The following is a 12985-nucleotide window of genomic DNA, read 5'->3' as shown; positions in this document are numbered from 1 at the left end:
AATAGCATAATTAAACTTTTAAAAATATTAAATATTACATTGTATAGTTATACTTACATTTTTAATCAAACTAATTTTGAGCTCAAGAACTCAAGTACGTTTTTATGTTTTCACAACCATTACTTTCTTTGCTAATTCAGTGGATTTCAAAAATTTAATTGGTAAATTTGTTAAATTAATAATAGTTCGTGCATCGCACGAGACAATTACTAGTATATATATATATATATATATATATATATATATATATATATATATATATATATATATATATATATATATATATATATATATATATATATTAATTCTCATGTTCTCACCTAATGAGTGGTTGTAAGAGCATGTTCCACTCTATTATCAAGGAAAAATCACATTCACTATCTAAGCCAATAAAGTTAGGCCCTTAACGGGAGAAAAAAAATGTTAGTGTAATTATTTGTTGAAATGAATAATTCATGTTATTTTGATTTTACTATTTTTTACGATTTTCCTTATTTATTCTCTATTATATTATTTTCTTCCCTTAAATAACCATGCATTCTATTAGAATAAACTTTAGTAACGAAATATTACGTTAACTATTTATTATTATTAAATTACTCATTAGTTTCTATAAGAAAGGCCTTCGAACCTCATCCCAATCATAATTGTTAAACACATACTACGAATATGTTTTAAAAAAATACAATATAAAATGTAACATTTTTTTGAAGACTAATATAAAATTTAACATAAACTTTGGTCAAATAATTAGCACGACTAAATACATAGCATTCAGAGTTGAGCATCAAAGATTATAAATCAGGAACCTTGAAAATCATTTTCTTGCGTTTTTTTAAAACAATTTTACATATGCATTTAATTAATTTAGAATTAGATGTCTATAATACCGTTACTAAAAAAAAAAGTTATTCATTATAAAAAAAAATTAAAAACATATATAATTTCATTAGTTATATTATCTTTACTTTCTACAATTCAAAGATTCATTACTTTCAAATTCATTAATTAATCATATTTACTACATTGTCCATTGTCTTTTTTTTTTACACTATCTCGTAATTAAATATCGAAGTTATAATACAAAATATGTTGTATATTTATTTATCAAATATTTTATACAAATATAATAAATATTATATAATAAATATTAATATTTTGTTCAGTACCTTTACATGACACACTACCAATAAAAAAGAAAATGACAAGTACTGAAGATGAAGACAATGACAACGCTACCCAAATAGAGAATTAAGAAGACTTATAGAAATATAAACAAAAAAATAGTATTTATTTAGACTATAGTTTTTTAGACTAAGTATTTAGGCTGGCATAATTACAAAGTTGAAAAATATTTATTTTACTGACAATTATTATCAATCTCTCATATATTATCTCACAATTTATATACTTTAAATTACTGATGTAAATAAACAAATTCAACATTCAATTATCTATGCATGAATGTCTCTTATATAGTCTTGCATTGATATACTTTGAATTACTTATTTAAAAATAATCATTGGATATTTGCGCGTGAAAATACAAGTACAAAAAATAAAGGCTCTACATCCTTCTAAACTTTATTTATCATGCATATGTGATTTCTATTCCACTATATGCCATACTTGTATTATAGAGAGGATATTCATTCAAAAATAAATAAATAAATAAATAAATAAATAAATAAATAAATAAATATATATATATATATATATATATATATATATATATATATATATATATATATATATATATATATATATATAACAACACTCATTTCAACCGTATATTCAGGATGATCCCATGAATATGTACACAAGATAATAATAGTGTAGTTTTTATTTGATTTGACTAAAAAATTTAGTAATTTTTCTCTTTCCAAATTTCTATAAATTTTTTTGTTTTATTTTGTTTTTTTTTTTTTTTAGTTTTTGTCCTTTGTTTATTCCATATTGGTGTGGCACATTCAAACTGGTTTAGAAAGAAGAAGTGATATATTTTTCCTAATAAAATAAAAAATTTGGTAGGAGCAACTTTTTTTAGAGTATACTAAATATTTTCATTTTTTTAAAGTTTTGTTCATTATTGAAAATCTACCTAATTTATTTAATTACATATTTATTTTTTTAACTTAGGTTAAGTCTCTTATAAATATAATAAATTTGTCTCTCAACTTGTTGGTCCCGGTTGAGTTAGGGTACAACGCTAGAGGGGATGAATAGATTTGTATAGATTTTTAAAATTTGTACTATTCGTTTAAGTACCCGAGGGAGGGAGGGAGAGAGAGAGAGAGAGAGAGAGAGAGAGAGAGAGAGATTTTTATAGTGGTTCGACAAACACGCCTATTCCACTCTTCTCCTAAAATCCAAGCAGGTTTGCACTGTCCCAATAGTATAAAGTAAAAAGAAAAAGAAGAGAGAAAAAAAACTTCCCTAACGAATCTCGCTCAATAGAATTAGCGAGAGCGCTATAGCCGTTTTAGAAATGTACCATTGTACAAAAAAACATCAAACTGAGCACATTGCAAGCTTTAAACATATGTATTCAATGCACCAAACACTCGAGGAAAATATATGCGAATAAGAGAGAGGCTAAACGAGTAAGCTAACATAAATAGTAAAAGTCTACTAAAAGATAAAATGTACAAGATTATAAAAGCAAGTAAAGCAATAAAAATTAATGGTACGGAAAGCAATGAAAATGAGAGTTGTCCCGAAATATCCCCAAATGTCTAAGGTGTAGTCAAACATTATAATTGGGTGGATCAGAAACTACGAGAACCAGGATCACCATACTGATATGGTCCCCTACGAGGGTAGAAATGCTCATGCGGGTATAACACTGCTCTCGAGCTAGCATGCTGCTCAAGTGGGAAGAAACTGCGGATCTCCACTACTAACGTCTGTAGATTTGCAATTCCTTCAGTCAACTGACTTATTGCAGCGCGTTGGTCCTGCTGTTTCGCCTGCATAATATCCAGTCTAGCTAACAGTTGTTTCTCAAAATGAGAAAGTTCTTCCTCAGCTGGATTAGCACCAGAACCTTCAGCTTCATCAAACATCTGCTCCCCCTCCTCATCAGTGGCTGCATCCTCAATTCCTGACGTCATTGGGCGTTTACCCTTTTGTCCTAGCAGTGATCTCTTCAAAGTATTCACCACTACGGTAGGAGTAAGCATTCTAAACGAACCAGCAATGTGATTATTCAATGGTATTTGATGCCCGCAATTCCGAACTATTCTTGTGATGAATGGCCCAACATAAATCGAAGGGACTTTTGGTTGGAACTGACTACGGAAGAGATGGGCTACCACAAGTCCCATGTGAATTGGGACTTGTTTGATGATCCCATATAGGCAAAGATAATCCATAGTAGACACTTTGCTTCCTGCCTCCCTACCACAAATGGATCGTGAAAGAACATATTGGACCACTTTATACTCCTCTTTTGTGAAGGTAATACTGATATTGTGAGGAACCTGAGAGGCTTTGCGAGATCCTTGAGCAGTTGCTATTTCATCCTTGAACTCATTCTTGTTTCTAAGGGAGGTGAGCCTCTCAAAGTTGGCTTCTAGTGAGTAGCCCTGTAATGCATCAAAGTTTAAGAGTCTGCTTAGGTCATCCATTGTGAAATTCATGATCTGGGACCCTAGTCTAAAGGAGATTGCTAGTGCACTCGGGACATTGAAAAGCCGATGCACCTTCAACGTCGCCATCACCTTGTGGACCAAATCAGTGTGGATATTTTCCTTGAAATCAAATAACATATGCCTCCATTCTGGGCTTACAATTAACTTATCCACTGCCATATCCAACCCAAAAGGCTTAAGGGCCTCCAAGTCAATCAGCAACAGAGGTAAGATAGGCTTCTTTTGGAAGAGAACGTATCTCTCAGCAAAATATTTCTCAGTGAAATTCAGTTTGTCCGACCCAAACTTAGGAGGGATTGCAGGAGAACTACGTTGAGCCATTTGCTTAGCCCTTCTTGTCTGTAAAATGGATAATACCAGTACAAGCAAATCACAAATTATTGAGCAATAGGACCCAGATAGAATATGATAACATTCAATCCACAACATAGTTAACCTTAACATAATCTCAATAATACATATACTTCAAGGCACTGGATTTTTCCAAAATTACGCATTAAAATAAACAAAGCACAATAGCCTCAATATAAAACAATGTAAACATTCAATGAACTATTCTCCAATGAAAAGATCACTCAACAATAAAAGTCACTCATCAATAAAAAGATCGTTCAATGCACCAATCCAAAATCACCCATCATGTTGTCGACGCCACAATAAAAGTATCAAATCTAAATAAATTTTAGCACTAATTATGCAAGAAAATACACGAACACCATAAACATGAAAAACTAAAAATGAACATTGCACAAATAATACTCTAACAACAAAAAAAGCAAAATTTGAAACAAAAGGGTAACAATTGAAACAAATAAGTAAACCGAGTTAATGAGACATACCTTAGGAGCCATCAGAGATGAAAGTTGAAGCAAAAAAAATCCCAAATAGAAACCCTAGGAGAAAATTCGAACTAGAACACAAAGCAAAAAAGAAAAAGAAAATCAAAAAATAAAACAAGGCAAAATTAAGAGAGAGGATGGGTGAGTAAAATGGTGAGATATTTAGTGAAGAAAAAGAAGGGGAAATAGAGTGCGGCTATGCAGATGCCGAAGAGCAAGGAGAGGGCAAGTGAAACGGCGGCCAGAATTGGGAAAATAGAGAAAAAGGAAATAAAGAGGAGAAAGATAAACCTAAGGGAAAATGCACAGGTGTCGGCACGGGCATGCGACATTCGTGCGAAAATTAGGAAAAGTAAAAGAAAAGGAAGGAAAACAAAGAAAGATAAGAAAAAGAAAAAAGAAAAAGGAAAATAATGCACGCGCGTTCCAATGCCTGTGCGAGACTTGTCTCCGCGAATCTCTGCAGGTACAAACTTGAATTCACCTGAGTAGTTTCTATACTCTTCATTGCAATACTCCTAAACAACATTGTTCCTCATCAAACATTGCTACCTAAAAGTCCAAAACGCAACACGAAAACCAAATAGTATTTATTTAGACTATAGTTTTTAGACTAGCATAATTACAAAGTTGAAAATATTTATTTTTAGTGACAATTATTATCAATCTCTCATATATTATCTTATATTTATATACTTTAAATTACTGATGTAAATAAACAAATTCAACATTCAATTATCTATGCATGAATGTCTCTTATATAGTCTTGCATTGATATACTTTGAATTACTTATTTAAAAATAATCATTGGGCATTTATGCGTGAAAATACTAATACAAAAAATAAAGGCTCTACATCCTTCCAAACTTTACCATGCATATGTGATTTCTATTTCATTATATGGCATACTTGTATTATACAGAGAATATTGTTTCAAAAATAAATAAATAAATAAATGTATAAAATGTTAGAAAAATCAACACTCATTTCAAACGTATATTCAGGATGATCCCATGAATATGTACACTACATAATTAACAATAGTGTAGTTTTTATTTGATTTGACTAAAAAAATAGTAATTTTTCTCTTTCCAAATTTCTATCAATTTTTTTTGTTTTGTTTTGTTTTCTGTTTTTGGTCCTTTGTTTACTCCATATATTGGTATGGCACATGCAAATTGGTTTAGAAAGAAGAAGGGATATATTTTTCCTAATAAAATAAAAACATTTGGTAGGAGCGACTTTTTTAGAGTATACTAAATATTTTCAATTTTTAAAGTTATGTTCATTATTGAAAATATTCCTAATTTATTTAATTACATATTTATTTTTTTAACTTAGGTTTAAGTCTCTTATAAATATAATAAATTTGTCCCTCAACTTGTTGGTCCCGGTAGAGTTAGGGTCGAAGGCTAGAGGGGATGAATAGATTTGTATATATTTTTAAAACTTGTACGATTCGTTTAAGTACCCGAGAGAGAGAGAGAGAGAGAGAGATATTTTTTATAGTGGTTCGTGAAACACGCATACTCCACTCTTCTCCTAAAATCCAAGTAGGTTTGCACTATCCCAATAGTATAAAGTAAAAAGAAAAAGAAGAAAGAAAAAAACTTCCCTAACGAATCTCGCTCAATAGAATTAGCGAGAGTGCTATAGCCGTTTTAGAAATGTACCATTGTACAAAAAATATCAAACTGAACACACTGCAAGCTATAAACATATGTATTCAATGCAACAAACGCACAAGGAAAATATATGCGAATGAGAGAGAGAGAGGCTAGACGAGTAAGCAAACATAAATAGTAAAAGTATACTAAAAGATAAAATGTACAAGATTATAAAAGCAAGTAAAGCAAGAAAAATTAATAGTACGGAAAGTAATGAAAATAAGAGTTTGTCCAGAAATATCCCCAAATGTCTAAGGTGTAGTCAAACATCATAATTGGGTGGATTAGAAACTACGAGAGCCAGGAGAGGGCAAGTGAAACGCCGGCCAGGATTGGGAAAAATAGAGAAAAATGAAATAAAAAGGAAAAAGTGGAACCTAAGGGAAAATGAACGAGTGTCGGCACGGGCGTGCGACATTCGTGCGAAAAATAAGAAAAGAGAAAGAAAAGGAAGGAAAAAAAAGAAAGATAATAAAAAGAAAAAAAAGAAAATAATGCACGAGCGTTCCAATGCTTGTGCGAGACTTGTCTCCGCGAATCTCTGTACAAACTTGAATTCACCTGAGTAGTTTTTATACTCTTCATAGCAATACTCCTAAACAACATTGTTCCTCATCAAACATTGCTACCTAAAAGTCCAAAATGCAACACGAAAACCAAATAGTATTTATTTAGACTATAGTTTTTAGACTTGCATAATTACAAAGTTGAAAATATTTATTTTTTACTGACAATTATTATCAATCTCGCATATATTATCTTAAATTTATATACTTTAAATTACTGATGTAAATAATTGATAAACATAATTTTTATTACTATTTTTAATAATCTTTTTATAGTTAATTTGTAATAATTAATTAATTTTTTATCTATTTTTATTTATTAATGCTATAAGTAGTTTTTATTAATTTTGTTAATTTTTGAAGTTGTTTTTGTTATTAATTTAGTTTTGTTATAAGAATTGTCAGTCCAATAATTTCTTGATTCTAACAACAACAATAATAATAATAATTGGTTTTAGTAGTAATTGTAGATTAGTTATATATGGACTCTAGTGTATTTAAGCTTTTAATAAGATGTATTTTATATTTTATTTAATTTGTAAAAAATAATAATTAGTTCTTGGTCGAGACTCTTTCAACAAGAGCCCGCAAAATAACGAACGGAAGAAGAGCATCTCGTTCGGCCATGGTGGCTGCTTGCTTTGACCGACTATAACGCAGAACTTGAAAAAAATTGTTGGGTTCAAACCGTATAAATACATGCGCGTTCAAGGAAGGTGGGATCATCGAATTACCCCGGATCAATTCTGGAGGTGAGAAAAGAAGAGAGCAATTCAGATTTGCGATTTCTCCGTAGCACCAAACTGTTCCGGTCGGTGAATTGGCCCTCAGTCCGACGATTTCCGTTTGGCAACAACAATCTCCATTGGCCGAAGAAAGTTTGAGCAGTGGGTAGCTAACTTCTGGTTCTTTTCTTTCTCCTTAAAAAGTTTGGCAACCTGTTTTATTCGCATTGTTAATTACAATCGATCTAGTGTGGGGTGTAATTTCTTTAATTTCAATGTTGATACGTGAATGATAGCTTAATTACAATGTTTAGTGCTCAATTCTTTGTTTAAATCGATTCCTTTACTGCAATGGCAATGTTAATTTAAAATGCAAAATTAGTAATGGTTTATGGCTTTTCAATTTTTATTATTATTAGATATTCTCGTTTCCGGCAATTTATTCGTTTAGCTTCTTGAATTTATTATTGGTATTTGTTTCTAGTGCTTTAAATTAGTGCGATAATTATTTTCTTGTTATTAAATTGCATTGTTTCAATTCGCAGCTTTTCCAATTTAATTGATATTTGAATTCCTGATTCCTAGTGATTTATTTGCTTAGCTTTTTGAATTTTGGTTTAATTATTTTACACTTGAGTTCATTCTTATTTTTAATTTTCCCTTCTAGCACCTCAACTATTATTTTAATCATTTTAATTTCAAGATTATAAATTGCATATTATCAATTTCCTCGACCATTCTTTTGCATACTATTGCTCGCGATGACTATTTAAAAATTGTTCATCAATAAACAAATTCAACATTCGATTATCTATGCATGAATGTCTCTTATATAGTTTTGCATTGATATACTTGTTGGAAAAATAGCATTAAAATGACATTTTGAGTGATTATTTTGTGGTACAAATATATGTGGGATCCACTTCCGATTTGGGTCGGGTCAATGTGGATTTGGGTTCTTCATAGTGAGACGAATAATTTGATATAATGTATGCTCAAAATAAGTAATAGGTGAATGAGAAATTGATTCTCAAAGTGAACCTATTTGAGAGAAGTCAAAAATTTGAGTTTTAGATGCTAATTAAAATTAGCATTCTAATAACTTTCGTGGCACTGCACGAAAGTTGGTGTTGTAAGCTTAAGTGGATTAAGCTTTGAAAGCTTAATTATGGAAATATGGGATGATGCATTATGCATGGACGAGAGTTTGCATGGACGAAAGTTATGCAATTAAACATTGAAAGCTTAAATTAGTGAATTAAGCTTTTGAGCTCCTTTCGTGCTGAGCACGAGTCAATGCTAGATGCATTGATTCGTGCTGCACCGTTTCGGTGCTCGCGGACCACTCGGGTGTGGTTTCCGGTCCCATTTTGTTAAACTTTTGGGTTTGTACGGACTTCTCGGTCACTCAGATATTTTTGAAACTGGTCGTTATGGTCGGTACGAATTAATCGAATATTAAGTTCATGACCATTGATATTATTTCGATAATAAGTACGACCGTTTCAAACGTTATAATTCAATTTTTAAATTGAATTTATGTTGGTTAATGTGTCATGATGATGCTATTAAGTACCAACCTCCTATATAAGAGTGTAGTGGGAGTAGAAATCTTTAAACTGTAGAGTGAGAGACAACAAGTGAGGGAAGAACACGAGAGTACACAACACACAAAGATAAGCACTTTTTTCTTCTCAAAAATTCTGCTCCTACTTATTTCTTACTACTGTGTTTTGCCCATGCTCTAGTTCGCTGGGTTCGTTCGTTTGGGTGCTCAAACGTCGAACCGTTGTACGTTTTATCATGGGAGACCTAGGCCACAACGCTCCTAACACTTTTGGGAGGTGGCAAATAAGGTTTTAAAGAAAGAAATGCACATTGCCTAACTCGTACATTTCTTTCTTCCTTCTCCTTCTTTCTTGTTTGGATTATGCTTTTAAGCAAAAATTCGTTCTCCCTCTTTTGATATATTATTTGGATTGGACTCATAATCCGAGGATTATTAGTTTCAATTTTGGTTGATATATATTGGTATATCTTTTTCGTAGATATACATGTATATATAACCTTTGGATCCGTTTTATATATATTTGTGTGTATATATATATTTCGGATATATATATATATCCAATAATATTTTATATATATTTCGTGTGTATATATATAAATATTATTTTACGGATATTAAATCGATTGTGGTTCATTATCACCAACAATACTTTGAATTACTTATTTAAAAATAATCATTGGGCATTTGCGCGTGAAAATACTAGTGCAAAAAAGGCTTTACATCCTTCTAAACGTTACCATGCATATGTGATTTCTTTTCCACTATATGACATACTTGTGTTATACAAAGGATATTCTTTTAAAAATAAATAAATAAATAAATAAATAAATAAATAAATAAATAAATATATATATATATATATATATATATATATATATATATATATATATATATATATATATATATATATATATATATGTCACTTATTTCAAACGTATATTCAGGATGATCCCATGTATATGTATACAACATAATAATAGTGAGTTTTTATTTGATTTGACTAAAAAAAATTAGTAATTTTTCTCTTTCAAAATTTATATCAATTTTTTTGTTTTGTTTTTTGTTTTTTTTTTTTTTTTTGTTTTTGTTTTTTTTTTTTTTGTTTTTTTTTTTTGTTTTTTTTTTGTTTTTTTTTTGTTTTTTGTTTTTGGTCCTTTGTTTACTCCATATTGATATGGCACATGCAAATTGGTTTAGAAAGAAGAAGGGATATATTTTTCCTAATAAAATAAAAAATATTTGGTAGAAGCAACTTTTTTAGAGTATACTAAATATTTTCATTTTTTAAAGTTATGTTCATTATTGAAAATCTACCTAATTTATTTAATTACATATTTATTCATTTTTTTTTAACTTAGGTTAAGTCTCTTATAAATATAATAATAAATTTGTCCCTCAACTTGTTGGTCCCGGTAGAGTTAAGGTACAAGGCTAGAGGGGATGAATAGATTTGTATAGATTTTTAAAATTTGTACGATTCGTTTAAGTGAGGGAGGGAGGGAGTGAGGGAGAGATGAGAGAGAGAGAGAGAGATTTATAGTGGTTCGGCAAACACGCCTACTTCACACTTCTCCTAAAATCTAAGCAGGTTTGCACTATCCCAATAGTTTAGTAGAGAAAAAAGCATCCGTAACGAATCTCCCTCAATAGAATTAGCGAGAGCGCTATAGCAGTTTTAGAAATGTACCATTGTACAAAAAAAAAAAAATCAAACTGGGCATATTGCAATCTTTAAACATATGTATTAAATGCAGCAAACGCATAAGAAAAATATATGCGAATGAGAGAGAGGCTAAACGAGTAAGCAAACATAAATAGTAAAAGTATACTAAAATATAAAATATACAAGATTATAAAAGCAAGTAAAGCAAGAAAACATAATAGTACGGAAAGCGTTGTCCAGAAATATCTCCAAATGTCTAAGGCGTAGTCAAACATCATAATCGGGTGATTCAGAAACTACGTGAGCCAAGATCACCAGACTGATATGGTCCCCTACGAGGGTAGAAATGCTTATGCGGGTATAACACTGCTCTCGAGTTGGCATGCTGCTCAAGTGGGAAGAAACTGCGGATTTCCACTACTAACATCTGTAGATTTGCAATTCCTTTAGTTAACTGACTTATTGCAGCGCGTTGGTCCTGCTGTTTCGCCTGCATAATATCTAGTCTGGCTAACAATTGTTTCTCAAAATGAGAAAGCTCTTCCCCAGCTGGATTAATTCCAGAACCTTCAGCTTCATCAAACATCTACTCCACGTCCTCATCAATGGCTGCATCCTCAATTCCTGACGTCCTTGGGCGTTTACCCTTTTGTCCTAGCAGTGATCTCTTCAAAGTATTTCCCACTGCGGTTGGAGTAAGCATTCTAAACGAACCAGTAATGGGATTCTTCAATGGTATTTGATACCCGAAATTCCGAACTATTCTTGTGATGAATGGCCCAATATAAATCGAAGGGACTTTCGGTTGGAACTGACTACGGAAGAGATGCGCCACCACAACTCCCATGTGAATTGGGACTTGTTTGATGATCCCATATAGGCAAAGATAATCCATTGTAGACACTTTGCTTCTTGCCTCCCTACCACAAATGGAGCGTGAAAGAACATATTGGATCACTTTATACTCCTCTTTTGTGAAGGTAATACTGATATTGTGAGGAACCTGAGAGGCTTTGCGAGATCCTTGAGCAGTTGCTATTTCATCCTTGAACTCATTCTCGTTCTAAGGAAAATGAGCCTCTCAAAGTTGGCTTCCGGTGAGTAGCCCTGTAATGCATCAAAGTTTAAGAGTCTGCTGAGGTCATCCATTGTGAAATGCATGATCTGGGACCCTAGTCTAAAGGAGATTGCTAGTGCACTTGGGACATTGAAAAGCCGATGCACCTTCAACGTCGCCATCATCTCGTGGACCAAATCAGTGTGGATATTTTCCTTGAAATCAAATAACATATGCCTCCATTCTGGGCTTACAATTAACTTATCCACTGCCATATCCAACCCAAAAGGCTTAAGGGCCTCCAAGTCAATCAGCAACAGAGGTAGGATAGGCTTCTTTTGGAAGAGAACGTATCTCTCAGCAAAATCCTTCTCAGTGAAATTCAGTTTGTCCGACCCAAACTTAGGAGGGATTGCAGGTGAACTACGTTGAGCTATTTGCTTAGCCCTTCTTGTCTGTAAAATAGATAATACCAGTAGAAGCTAATCACAAAACATTGAGTAATAGGACCCAGATAGAATATGATAACATTCAATCCACAACATAGTTAACCTTAACATAATCTCAATAATACATATACTTCAAGGCACTGGATTTTTTCAAAATTACGCATCAAACTAAACAAAGCACAATAGCCTCAATTGAAAAGAATGTAAACATTCAATGAACTATTCTCCAATGAAAAGATCACTCAACAATAAAAATCACTCATCAATAAAGATCATTCAATGCACCAATCCAAAATCATTCATCATGTTGTCGACACCACAATAAAAGTATCAAATCAAAATAAATTTTAGCACTACTTATGCAAGAAAACACACGAACACCATAAACATGAAAAAACTAAAAATGAACATTGCACAAATAATACTCAACAAAAAAATAAGTAAAAATTGAAACAAAAAGGTAAAAATTGAAACAAATAAGCAAACCGAGTTAATGAGACATACCTTAGGAGCCATCAGAGATGAAAGTTGAAGCAAAAACAAATCCCAAATAGAAACCCTAGGAGAAAATTCAAACTAGAGCACAAAGCAAAAAAGAAAAAAAAATCAAAAAATAAAACCGGGCAAAACTAAGAGTGGATGGGTGAGTAAAAGGGTGAGATATTTGGTGAAGAAAAAGAAGGGGAAATAGAGTGCGGCTATGCGGATGGTGAAGAGCAAGGAGAGGGCATGAGAAACGGCGGCCAAGATTGGGAAAAATAGATAAAAAGGAAATAAAAAAAAAAAAGAGGAAAGAG

At 31.7% G+C, this 12985-nt stretch overlaps 1 long non-coding RNA gene across 1 annotated transcript in view; it reads left to right on the top strand.

Moving 5' to 3' along the window:
- Positions 1–12985, top strand: part of LOC109153676 — a 39427-nt gene that overhangs the window by 21046 nt on the left and 5396 nt on the right. Inside the window, exon 3 of the long non-coding RNA XR_002049559.1 lies at positions 2989–2997. This is a non-coding gene — a long non-coding RNA (uncharacterized LOC109153676). The remainder of the gene's footprint in view (positions 1–2988; positions 2998–12985) is intronic.

Source organism: Ipomoea nil, unplaced genomic scaffold, assembly GCF_001879475.1.
Source record: "Ipomoea nil cultivar Tokyo-kokei standard unplaced genomic scaffold, Asagao_1.1 scaffold2516, whole genome shotgun sequence".
Classification (NCBI taxonomy): domain Eukaryota; kingdom Viridiplantae; phylum Streptophyta; class Magnoliopsida; order Solanales; family Convolvulaceae; genus Ipomoea; species Ipomoea nil.
This window is presented reverse-complemented; position numbering and strand designations above follow the sequence as displayed.